Genomic DNA, 12294 nt, shown 5'->3' on the forward strand with positions numbered 1-12294 from the left:
CATTTTCTTTTCAGTTTATTTTCTTTTTTATCTATAAATAAGTGCACATGTCCCTTGTGCCGCGTCCATGTCCTCGTCCTTTTTGAGAATCTCACACGGGTCCTGCGTCCAGGTCCCATAAGCAGGTCACGGGAACCCGAGGGACCTGTGGGGCCCAGCCCAGGAAGCCACACGTGTCTGTCCCCTCGCCCTTCTGCCCGAGTGGCTGGACCTGGACTGGATATCCGATTCGAGGTGACTCATCCGCCAGGGTATGACTTTGGGGAATTTGGAATTGACATGAAGAAGTAGAAATCCATCTCTGGAAATTGCCTGGATCGAGGACAAGCAAGCACACCCAGGAATTACGGAAGCCGTGGCCGAGGAGTTCCAACAGGGATCGGAGGCACCCAGGAATTATGGAAGCCGTGGCCGAGGAGTTCCAACAGGGATCGGAGGAATCTGTGCCAGGAGGGAGGGAGACTGGCCGACTCCTGGCCTCGCTCCCTGGAAGTTTTCCAATCCCCGGGTACAGTGCTTCGTGAAAGCAGGCTGTACTTCCTGCCTGTCGGTCACATTAAGAATCAATTTTCCATTTTTGCTGAAGTTTGTAGGATTTCATTTCTTAAATCTAAAGTGCTATGCTCAGCCAGTGTGGCTCAGTGGGCTCAGTGGTTGAGCGTCGACCTATGAACCAGGAGAAGCCGGCCTGGCTCAGTGGTTGAATGTTGACCTATGAACCAGGAGGTCAGGGTTCGATTCCCTGTCAAGGGCACATGCCTAGGTTGCAGGCTCGATCCCCAGTGTGGGGCGTGCAGGAGGCAGCCAATCCATGATTCTCTCTCATCATTGAGGTTTCTATTTCTCTCTCCTTCTCCCTTCCTCTCTGAAATCAATATCAATATATTTTTAAACATGTAAAGTGCTTTAACGCTGACCCAGGATGTGACAGGAGGGAGGGAGCTGATGCTGGAAGATCTGAGACCCAGCCGGAGCCGAGGGTGAGCGCTCACAGGCCGAGGGAGGAGAACTGGGTTCTTTCCGTCCTTTCTTTCCTGCCATTGAGGACGGAGGGGCTGGTTAGTGTCCCGAGGAGATCCTGGCCCTTCCAGTGATAATGGCGCTCAATCGTGTATTCACAGTGTTACCTGTAGGCCTTAGGGATGTTTTTCCTAAAACACTGGCTTGTTTTTCAGTAGAAATATAAACATGTCATTACATCACCTCTGTCTAGTACTTAGAGAGGGAAAGGAAGGCTGAGAGGAGGCCATGGCAGCCGGCCTCTCCCAGGTGACTGGAGCCTGGACCCAGCCCCAGCTGGTCTGTCTCACATCTTACTATTTTTTAAAATATATATATTGTTATTGATGTCAGAGAGATGAAGGGAGAGGAAGAGAGATCAAAACATCAATGGGGAGAGAGAATCATTGATCGGCTGCCTCCTACACGCCCCACACTGGGGATGGAGCCTGCAACCCCGGCATGTGCCCCGACTGGGAATCGAACTGTGACCTCCTGGTTCATAGGTCGATGCTCAACCACTGAGCCACGCAGACCGGGCTCACCATCTCCCTGTTCAGTGTGGCAGACACACGTGCGTGTGTGTGTGTGTGTGTGTGTGTGTGTGTGTGTGTGTGTCAGGGATCATACAAACCCCGTATTTCCAGCTGGGGCCAAAAACGGCTGCTTTTTGTGGGGATTTTCCCACTTAAAAATGGGCCTGTGTTAGTGAGGTCCGTAGGATAGATGGCCTGAAGTCTCAGCCCCTGCTGCGGACCTGCCCGGGTCAGGTGGCTATGGGGACATTTGACGAGGGTGACGGGGAGAGTGGCAGACTCGCAACAGAGAGGCAGCCCTTCGGCAGGCGAGGGTCCCGTCAGCTGTCAGCTCGGTGGCAGGAGAGGCGTTGCCAGCGCTCTGTCTCCTCAGGTCGTTTGCGGTTGCAGAGATGCCTGGTTGGCGTGAAGGCGTGATGAACGCCAGGAGGCCCTAACGCTGTCAGCGGGTGTGAAATGCGGTTAGCGGCTCGCTGATGCCCTGTGAGCTCCCGGACGCATTAGGCTGGTCGGTCTAATTAGGTTGCGTGCTCACGGGGCAGGGCTGCGAGCGCTTGGCCAAGTTTTCCATTCAGACCGAGTGTATTTGTTTGCATGAAACCTCAAAGACTGGCATGCAAATATGTTCACTTAAATATCGTGAAAGAAGGGCACGTGATTGAGGGAACTAATACGTTCACTTGGTCTGAAACCCAGCCTCTGAGTTGAGGAACGTTCTTTGGGTTGTGGCACCATTTTCTTTCCACAACAGTGAAGGGGAAAACCTAGTGGCGTGTGTATAGGATCAGCCAGAGGCCATGGCGTTTCGTTAATCTATTAACCAGTGAGTCTTTGTGATGCTCCCCAAATGTGCCAGATGCGTCTGTGGTCTCGGAGAACCGGCTGTCATCTGTGTCACCAGGTGGCTGGTGTCCTAGGGCCACCATGACGAAGCGCCCAAGGGTCGGTGACGGGAAACAACAGAGATGTGTCGTCTCACAGGCCGGGAGGTGGCGAGTCTGAAGTGCAGGCGCTGGCCAGGCCGGGCCTCTCTGGTGGCCCTGCCTCTTCCCGCTTCGGGGGTTTGGGGCAACCCTGGGCTTGTAGGTGCATCGCTCCAGTCGGCTCCCTGTCTTCACATCCTCCTCCTTGCGTGTGTGTCAATCTCTTTGTCCAAATCCCCGCCCCCCTTTTCTTTTAAATATATTTTTATTGATTTCAGAGAGAAAGGGAGAGGGAGATAGAAACATCCATGATGAGAGAGAATGATTAATTGGCTGCCTCCTGCATGCCCCCTACAGGGATCAAGCCCGCCACCTGGGCATGTGCCTTTAACTGGAATCGAACCTGGGACCCTTCAGTCTGCAGGCTGACGCTCTAGCCACTGAACCAAACCAGTTAGGGCCAAATTTCCCCTTTTTATAAGGACACCAGTCCCATGGATTGGAGCCCACCCTAATGACTTCCTCTTAAATCAACTATCTCTTAAGGACCCTGTTTCCAAATAAGGTCACATACTGAGGCCCGGGGGTTACCTATCTTTATGGGGGGTGGGGGGACATAATTCTCCCTACAGAACAGGCATTTACTGCTTCTTAAAGGAGCCAGCTAAGGTCTAACCCGCCCCCAACCCAGAAAGGCTGACTCCCAAGCCCTTCTCGGAGAAGCGTCCCTGCGTGTCCTACTTTTCTCCACCTCGCTGCGCGGCCATCCCCTGCCGGCCTCATTTGAGAGCTGTCCCTTGGGTCTGGGTTAGCTGTCACTCCTGGTCTAATTAGGGGCGCCACTCACTGACCTGCGCTTCCGTGCCCAGGGGGCCCCCATCCTGCTTCTCCTGTCAGTCCCGCCTCCCGTAATAAGACGGCCTCCCTCGGAGGCTGACCTTGACCTCATTTTGCCTCATTGACCGTCTATCAAGGTCGATGGTAGCAGGAACAGCTCCTAGTTAGTGAAAGCTCTTCTGAGCTGGGAGTCACACCCAATGTGCTGCAGGCACCGCCTCCCTGAATCCCCACAGCAGGCCCGTGTGGTGGGCCGGCCCCCTTGGCTGAGACAACCCTGGACCTTCTCACACCAGGAGCAGGGGAACTAGCCACGCTCATTAGAACTCCATCGAAGGCCCCAGCAGGCCACGGAGAGGACACGCCTACTGGCCGAAATGGGAAGAACCGAAGTGCGAATGCGAATAACAGCCTAACGGGTGTGAGCACATCCAATACCTTTACGTCCATCGTTTCAATGACATATTCTTTCCTGCCTGTTTCACAGTAATGCCAGAAAATAGGGCGACCGGTGCAATGCCCACCGCATAAAAGACAAGCTGGAACGCTTATTTCTGCCACCACACCCGGAAGCTGCCAGCGCCCCAGGCCTCCTGCTATTCGTGCTTGTACGTGAAGAAGTCCGTTTTGCATTGATCCTAACTTGCGGAGTCGAGGGAAATCACTGAATCGTCTTATTCCTCCCGGTCCTTCATTTCCCTACTTTTAAATGGGGACAAATGCCCATGGGTAATTAATAAACTCGACCCTTCTGTGCTGCAAGTTGCTGGAAGGAAGTCACCCTGGAAATGCCACGCTGTCCTATGTCACCATCTTGCCGTCAGCGGCATTGCTCGGGCCTCTTGCGTTTCATACGAAACGGCTTTTACTTCACATTTTCTGACGTGTTCGTCTTTCTCAACAAAAGGGAGGGGGCGTTGCTCTTTTTCACCGACCAGGGCTGGACCGTGCGCACAGCCCGTGGGGTTCGCTCTCCGTGCGGCCTTTGTCTCAGGCTGAGCTGAGTGAGGGGGCACGTGGCTGAGTTCAGCCCCGCGCAGGGCACGGGGTCAGTCGGTGGGCTTGGCAGGACTCGAGCGGCCCGGATAGAGGATTTGTTAGAAAGGAGGGTATTCACCAGATGTGTCCTAGCTGCTCAAAGGGGAAAATAACAGTGTGTTGAGCCCTGCTGCCCCCCCCGCCCCCCCCCCGCCGTAGGCTGAGAGCAGAGGGGCGGGAGGGGCTGGAGGGGCTGGGGCCACGGGAGAGGCCGGGCAGGAGTCTGGAGTCTGCTTTCCAACCTCAGGACCAAGCTCGTTTCCCATGGGGTGGGGTTTCCAAATGGGGACGCCCAGCTCCCTCCCATGTGCGTCCTTCTACACTCAGCTCTCCCCCTGGGCTGCGCGGTCTATTTCCGGGCGCTGCTCACGTGCCCTGATGGAGGACAGACCTCGATGCTGAGGGAAGCTGGAGAGGAGCCAGGGCTTGTTCACAGGGAGAGTGACTCCCCGGCCTTCCCCACTGCCCACTCCCCCCTCACGCCCCTGCTGCTTTCCAAATACCCCTCCTCCACCCCCGGCCGCTTCATCCTCTCTGACCTCTGTGGGTTCTTTCTTTTTTTAAATATATTTTTATTGATTTCAGAGAGGAAGGAGAGGGAGAGATAGAAACATCAATGATGAGAGGGAATCACTGATTGGCTGCCTCCTGCATGCCCCCCAGTGGGGATTGAGCCTGAAAACAGGGCATTGAACCCAGGGCCCTTCAGTCCGCAGGCTGATGCTCTATCCACGGAGCCAAACCAGCTAGGGCTGAGGGTCTTGGTCATCACATGTCTATGCTGATCATCCTTTTCCTGGAAAACAAAACAAAACAAATAAACAGACTCGACCCCGGGGTGCCCTCCAGCCCCTGTTCTATTCCCCTCCCGTGACTGATTCTCAAACTTCGACGATAAGTCCTTCGAGACCCGCGGCCTCCGCGTCTCCATTTCCTTTCTGCCCCCGGAACTCTGGCCTCCTCTCTGGCCGTCACCACTCCCCGTGGCCGGGACTCTGTCCCGATGGCCCTGGTCCACTGGGCGGGTTTGATCTGAGCCCGTCTCACGTGCCCTGATTGAGCGCTCCTGGGCCTGGGCAATCCTCCCTACCGTCCAACACGCCCAACAATCACGTCTCTGTTTGACCGGCTGCTCTACCCCCTCCACCCTCACCCTGTCCCTCTCAACATGGCGAGGAGATTGGGGGCCCCGAAGGCTAACATATCACAGCACCTGGTCCTGCAGCCACTGTGACACCTACGGACAAACTGGACACAGGCGGCCAGCAAGTGGTGCTCAGCGTGACCATCGCTCCAAGGCCAGAGAAAGGGGGGCCCTTGTTCTCTGCCTCTCCGCTCATCCCAGGCTCGGAGCTTGAAAGAACTTATTCAAGGAGACAAATTGGATCCGCAGGGCAGACATACTACCCAGAACTTCTGTCTCCTGGAAAAAGGGCGGGAGGGGAGGGTCCCGGATCCTTCAGCCTTTAAATAGATACGATTTGCACAGAGGAATTGTGGCCAGTGAGTGTCACTGTCGCTCCCAGTGGATAGACCGCTGCTCCTGTGGGAAGATGCGTAAGACTCATCGGGGTGTTACTCCTGTGCTGGTCCCGCCATAAGGAAGCAGGAGGCTACATAAATATACATGAAGTAAGGCATATTCTTTAAAAAATATTTTTTTGAATATTTCTCAGACAGGAAGGGAGAGGAGAGAGAAACATCAATGATGAGAGAAAATCATTGATCGGCTGCCCTCCTGCATGCTTCCTACTGGGGACGGAGCCTGCAACCTGGGCATGTGCCCTGACTGGGAATTGAACCATGACCTCCTGGTTCATAGGTCAGCGCTCAACCACTGAGCCACGCCAGCCAGGCAGTATGGCCTAATCTTCATTCTTGTATTAATCGCCACCTTCATGTAGATCATTCCCAGGTGGAGTCTCTGGGCCTGGTGTATTTCTAAACGCTGCAGTTTGAAACCTCCCCCTTCCTCCCCGTTGTGGTCCCTGGCACCGCCCCTGCCAATCACCCACGTGTCTCCTGCGTCTCTCCCTCTCCTGTTCCTGTTGGTCCTTCTTCCAGAATGGCTCTCGGACCGGCTCTCTCTCTCTCTCTCTCTCTCTCTCTCGGTTTGCACCTCTGCCATGCGCTGTGTTCCTTCCCCACCACCGCTGCCTCCCCCAGCGATGGACTAGGGACGCCCAGGTGCCAGGACACTTTCTTAGGGAGCTGGAGGGAGGAAGCGAGGCAGGCCCTGTGGGGCCCTGCACACCGTGTGAATAAGTGTTTTCTTTATTTTGAGATTAAAGAAAGTCCCTGAAGTGTTTAAACCACGGGGCCACGTGATTGGCATGGGACTTGGAAAGGAGCACGCTTGCATTTTTGGATTCTCGCCTTTGCTTCCCGGTGGACCCTGTGGCCTCCCGTCTCGCCTCCACCTGTGAATCTTCCTCAAACCAGCGTCCAAAGAGCCCTCACCAGGCACCGCTTGAACGGCGTCTGTTTCCTAGTGAAACAGTTTAGATGACTCCCCGTTATTTTTAGGATAAAACTCACACCATTGGGCCTGTTTTGCGAAGGCTTGCTACCATCTGGATTCGGTCTCCCAGTCCAAAAAAGTCTCCACTCCTCCCAGTGATCCTCTGTCCTGGCCAAGCCCATCTTCCCAACCGCACCTGCCTCGCACCTGCCTCCATTTCCGCGCCCAAAACTTTGAGATTTGGAAATTCCTGCCAAAATGCTTCCCCTTGGGAAAATCCACACATATTCCAGGTTCCGCTCACTCAGCCGGTTGTGTAGCTGTGACCGGGCTCCCAGGAATGGGCCTTGCATAGGCGGTTCCTCTGTGGAACACGGTTTATTGCCATTTCGGGTACAATCATCTCGGTTTATGTGTCAGTGTAGACCTGGATTATGGCCTTCTCGGTGATATCACTTTTGTTCTGTTTTGTTTTTCCATTAGGAATGTGATATTTTTTCTATAAAAAGTTTTAGAAATAGAGAACAGGGAAGGGTAATAAGAGTCTGAGGAAACTCCATACTGTCTTCCACAGCGGCTGTATAGTCTGCATCCCCACCAGCAGCCCACGAGGGTCCCCTTTCCTCCACACCCTCGCCCGCACGTGTCTGTGGATTATTGACGGTAGCCGTTCTGACAGGCGTGAGGTGGTACCTCCTGTGGTTCTCGTTTGCGTCTCTCTGATGATCATGATGCTGAGCATCTTTTCATGTGTCTGTTGGCCACCTGTGTGTCCTCTTTGGAGAGGTGTCTACACAGGTCCTCTGCCCAGTTTTCGTTGGATCGATTATTTTGTTGGTGTTGAGTTGTATACGTTCTTTCTAAGCAGGCATCCGATTAAAACCCGCATCATTCACCCTGGACTCCACACCCCGAAAGCCTGGAGTAAGTGGACCAGAGTTAGTGGGGGCTCCCACAGTCTGCCTGGTGGCGGACACTCAAACCAGGTCTGAGGGTGTGACACCTCTCTGGGGCACTGGGGTAGTCGTGAGGGTCAGAGATACTTGAGTAAGACACACGTCTCTTTCTGGTGTATAGTAGTCACTCAATAAATACCGTTGTTTCAAGAAAACAAACACCTATTTTAGGCATTTCCCCCCACTAAACGTCCAGAGTGTATCCTACCATAACCACAAAACTCGGCCTCCTGCATCGTGTCACTGCAGGAGTGAGCAGTAAGAGCGGAGCTTCCACACAATGACTCCTGTCAGATCAGAGAAGACAAATGGAGCCGCCTCAGCACGTGCGGTGACGAAGGGAGGGCACACGCGGAGGGCTTCTATGAATCAGAGCAGCGCTTCCCAGGACACCCTTTTCGTTTATGAGACTTCTGTGCAGTTCATTAAGGTTTTACTCCCCGTGTTCTATTTTTATGGGAGATCTATCTATGTAAGCGGCAAAAAAATATTACAGCAAGTCATGGGGTGAGCGGAAAGCAAACTGAAGTATTTTATTCTTATCCATTACAGTACATTGAGGGCACCATTACACATGGACGCATTCATTATAAGGACAGGATGAATATAGTGAGATACGATTCGTTGAGCCTAATCTAGTAACAACCAGGGACAATCAGAAGAGTCAACAGAACAATGAGCAATGTCTTGTTTCCCTGCCCCGAATTCCTTCCCAAGTGGCACCATACACAAAGAATTGTATTTCGGGGAACCTGTTCCTCTACTGAGCCTCTTCCAACTCAGCCAGTGGGGCGTTATTTCCTCTCCTTGACCAGAAATCACTTTTCTTGCTTATAGTTGTGAACTCTTCAGGAGAAAAGTGTCCAGTAACCTAATAATCCATTTAAGGATGGTGACATCCGGGGCAGGGCACTCAAGCCCTCACTAAAAATGAGCACTTTAAACGTCGCCCGACTCCAGCCTAAAGTTGAAAATGGCCCATCGATGGCCAGGAGGAGCCGTTCTGAGTGTCTGGTTCCCTCTATACTAGTAGCTCTGTCCCCATCATGACCTCGTTCAGTGAAGGGCAACCCAGCCGATGCCCAGTGCCAGCCACAGCCTGCACCGTTGACGGAGGCCCTCGGCCGCCATCAGCAGGTTCGCCCCGTGAGTTCCCGCCACTGGTGATGCGTTTGCAAGGTCCGTGGTTCTGGTTGGGCTGGTCCTCGTCCATCACAGCACGACGGGATGCCTTCCAGGTGGCCCGGGGACCAAGAAGCTACGAAGCCAGGGCAGCGGGATTTAGGCAGGCGATTTCCAAAGGGATCAAGGAAGCGGTTGCTGCCCGGCCGGCGTGGCTCCGTGGTTGAGCGTCGACCGATGAACCAGGAGGTCACCGTTCGATTCCCTGTCAGGGCACAGGCCCGGGTTGCAGGCTTGATCCCCGGGAGGGAGCATGTAGGAGGCAGCCGATCGATGATTCTCTATCATTATTTTTGTTTCTATGTCTCTCTCCCTCTCCATTCCTCTCTGAAATCAATAAAAATATGATGTTTAAAAATTTTCAAAGAAAAAAAATAGGAGGTGTTGCTGCCCCAGCGGTGGCAGGTGAATAGACTCGGGCGCTCGAGAGCAGCAGTCGCCACAGCCACCCTTGCTGTCGCGATGGCCTGGGCTCCGTACCACGTCGTGGTGACGGAGGCAGCGTCCTCCTCCTTTGAGGGCACTGTGCTCTCTGGGAAAGGACAGCGAATTGGCCAACATCCCACGATTACGAATCCACAGAGCAGCGAGAGGAGCTCAGTCCTGTTAGTCCCAGTCCTTCGGGTTCCCATCATCCTCACAGTCCTGGGTCCTTTCCCTTAATCATTGTTTCAAGTTGCTCTCAGGGAACGGGCACCTGTGGAAGCCTCCCCTGATGTTGTGGATCCACCGGGTTTAAACTTAAAAAACAATGCGTGTCTCTATGATGGAAACATACGGCAAACAATCCAGCATGCCCCGAGGTGGGTACAGACCGGGCAGTGAGCACTCGGAGTTGCTGGAGTGGCGCTCTGTGCTGGGGAGGACATCCAGGACCCACTATATTAGTGTCCCTGCTCCCGATGCTAACGTGTGTGTCATGAACACTTGCCCGATGATGCTTTAAGGTTTGCGCAGCATTTTATAAATGTAAGCCTTTCAATGTCTTGGTAAAGATTTACTGATCCAATTTCACAGCTGAGCAAACGGAGAGTCAGAGGGCCTAAATGATTGGAACTCCACAGAGCAGTTCCGATCAATAATTATCAGCATGTTGCAGTTATTAGTCATTTAAATTTTTTAATTTTAATATAGGAGCATTCAATCGAAGGCATACTAGTTAAACTGTTCTATTCTTTCCCAGGCTTAATATTTTTTTAAAATATATTTTTATTGATTTCAGAGAAGAAGGGAGAGGGAGAGAGAAACATCAATGATGAAGAGCATCATGGATCAGCTGCCCCCTGCACACCTCCTACTGGGGATCAAGCCCTGACCAGGAATTGAACTGTGACCTCCTGGTTTATGGGTTGATGCTCAACCACTGATCCACACAGGCTGGGCCCAGGCTTAATATTTTCATAAATGTGGGCATTTTGCTTAGTCCAGCAATGCCATGCCTAGACCTTCAGGGAACTGCGTGTAACTAGGGCCTCTGATAGAACATGTGCTTTGTGATAACTGTTTCGATAGCTGTTCTAGCTGAAGAGAAGTACCACTTGTCCAGGTCCGAAGCAGCTGGCCTTGGAGGTAAACATCCCCTTACAGCAGCACCTCAAGACAGATGGACAGATTCCTCCGCTCCCTGTGTTTCTCCCCGTGTTCTTGAGAAAACAGCTACCTCCCACACCACGCCCCAGAGACCATTCTGTGAGGGAGCGTGTGCCAGATGTCAGAGCGAGAGGTCAGCCCTGGCTGGCGACTCGATGGCTTGGAGCATCGTCCTGGGCACCAAAAGGTTACAGGTTCAATTCCTGGCCGGGCACCTATCTGGGCTGTGGGTTCAATTTCCAGTTGGGGTGTGTATGGGAGACCAGTGACCCGTGTTTCTCTCTCACAGCGATGTTTCATATTAACTTCCATTTCAGCAATGGATCGCTAGTCTACCATGAATCTCCCAACAACACTATTTGGCCACCGAATATGAACTAATGATGGGGAATTGAGAATACTAAAGGAAAATAATATCGTATTCCTGTGTTCGGTAGCATTCGAAAGAGAAGACAGAATGTACACAAATCTATAGGACAATGTACCCGCCTACAAAAGCATGGGTACTCCCAGTATCACTTTGTAAGCAACCAAACGAGAAGGAAGTGTCTGGGGAGGGATGCTAGAATGCCCTGGGTTAAGGTGGGACAGGTACATTTATGTCTGGAAGTTACATCTCACTTAATTGAAACGCAGTAAAGGCGTTCACTATGTGCCAGACATAATTAATTGAGTGTGATTAATCCTCATATCGCCTTTGCAAAGGGATGAGACTCAAGCAGAATGAGGTCGAGTGTCTTGCCCAGGTTTGCACGGCTGGTAAGGGGCAGGGCTAGATGTGAACAGGCAGTCCCAGCGTTGCTCTCCCACCGACCCTGTGCCTTCAGCGTCAGTGTGCCGTGTGAGTGTGCGAGCTGAGCTTACCTGGGGACAGAAAGATCGGGATCCCCTAACCCTGGACATAAATTTTCTATGTGAGAACACCTCCCTGCTGTTCTTAGAGGAGTAAGTTCATTGATTTATTCAAGGGATCCTTCTTGAATACCTACAGCTGCAAACGGTGCTCCCCCTGGGGGCAGAGCAGGGCCATGACAGACAGGGGCCCTGCTATGGTCTGGGGACTGTGCTAGGCACTCAACACTCCTTAAGTGTCTCACAATGCGTTTTCATTTAGGAAGTTACGCGAGAATACATCGCCTACAAGAGACTCCCCCTAACCCAAAGGTAACAGTGCGAACTTAAAAATGAGCACGGTTCTTCCGGAAGTTCCATTAGGTGGGAAGCTGTGGGGGAGTCCGTTTACAGTCTCAGAATGGTTTTCTGAATGGAGCAGTAAACCAGGTATCTTTGTGGTAGTCATACCACCTGTGTAGCCCAATGTTACCAGAACACGGTCCATGCAAGGGCCGGTCGCTCTCACCGCCCCAGATCGCTTATTACGTACACATGTTGCCTGGTGTCGCCTGCCTGGTAAACGCTTAGTCATGAGTTACTAAAGGGTGTTTGTAACCATGTGGAAGAATGCACACGCCATCAGAATAGCATCCCCAAACCACCCATCACCTGCCAAATGCAAATGGCCTCTTAAAGCGAACAGTGCTGCTTTTCCCTCATGACAAAGGCCCACCTCCGAATATCATCAAGCTACAACCTATTAAAAGGAACATTCCAGAAACCCGGAAGGCAATGCCACGTTTTCAGAAGGACAGGCACTGTTTCATCCCTTTGCCTCCTACACACGCTTCCTTACCTGCTCTCTGGAGTGGGGCGTGTGAGCAGTGCCAGACTCTGGGGACCCCTCCCCCCAAATGCGCTGCTTAAACTTATCATGC

Source organism: Myotis brandtii, unplaced genomic scaffold (assembly GCF_000412655.1).
Source record: "Myotis brandtii unplaced genomic scaffold, ASM41265v1 scaffold565, whole genome shotgun sequence".
Taxonomy (NCBI): Eukaryota; Metazoa; Chordata; class Mammalia; order Chiroptera; family Vespertilionidae; genus Myotis; species Myotis brandtii.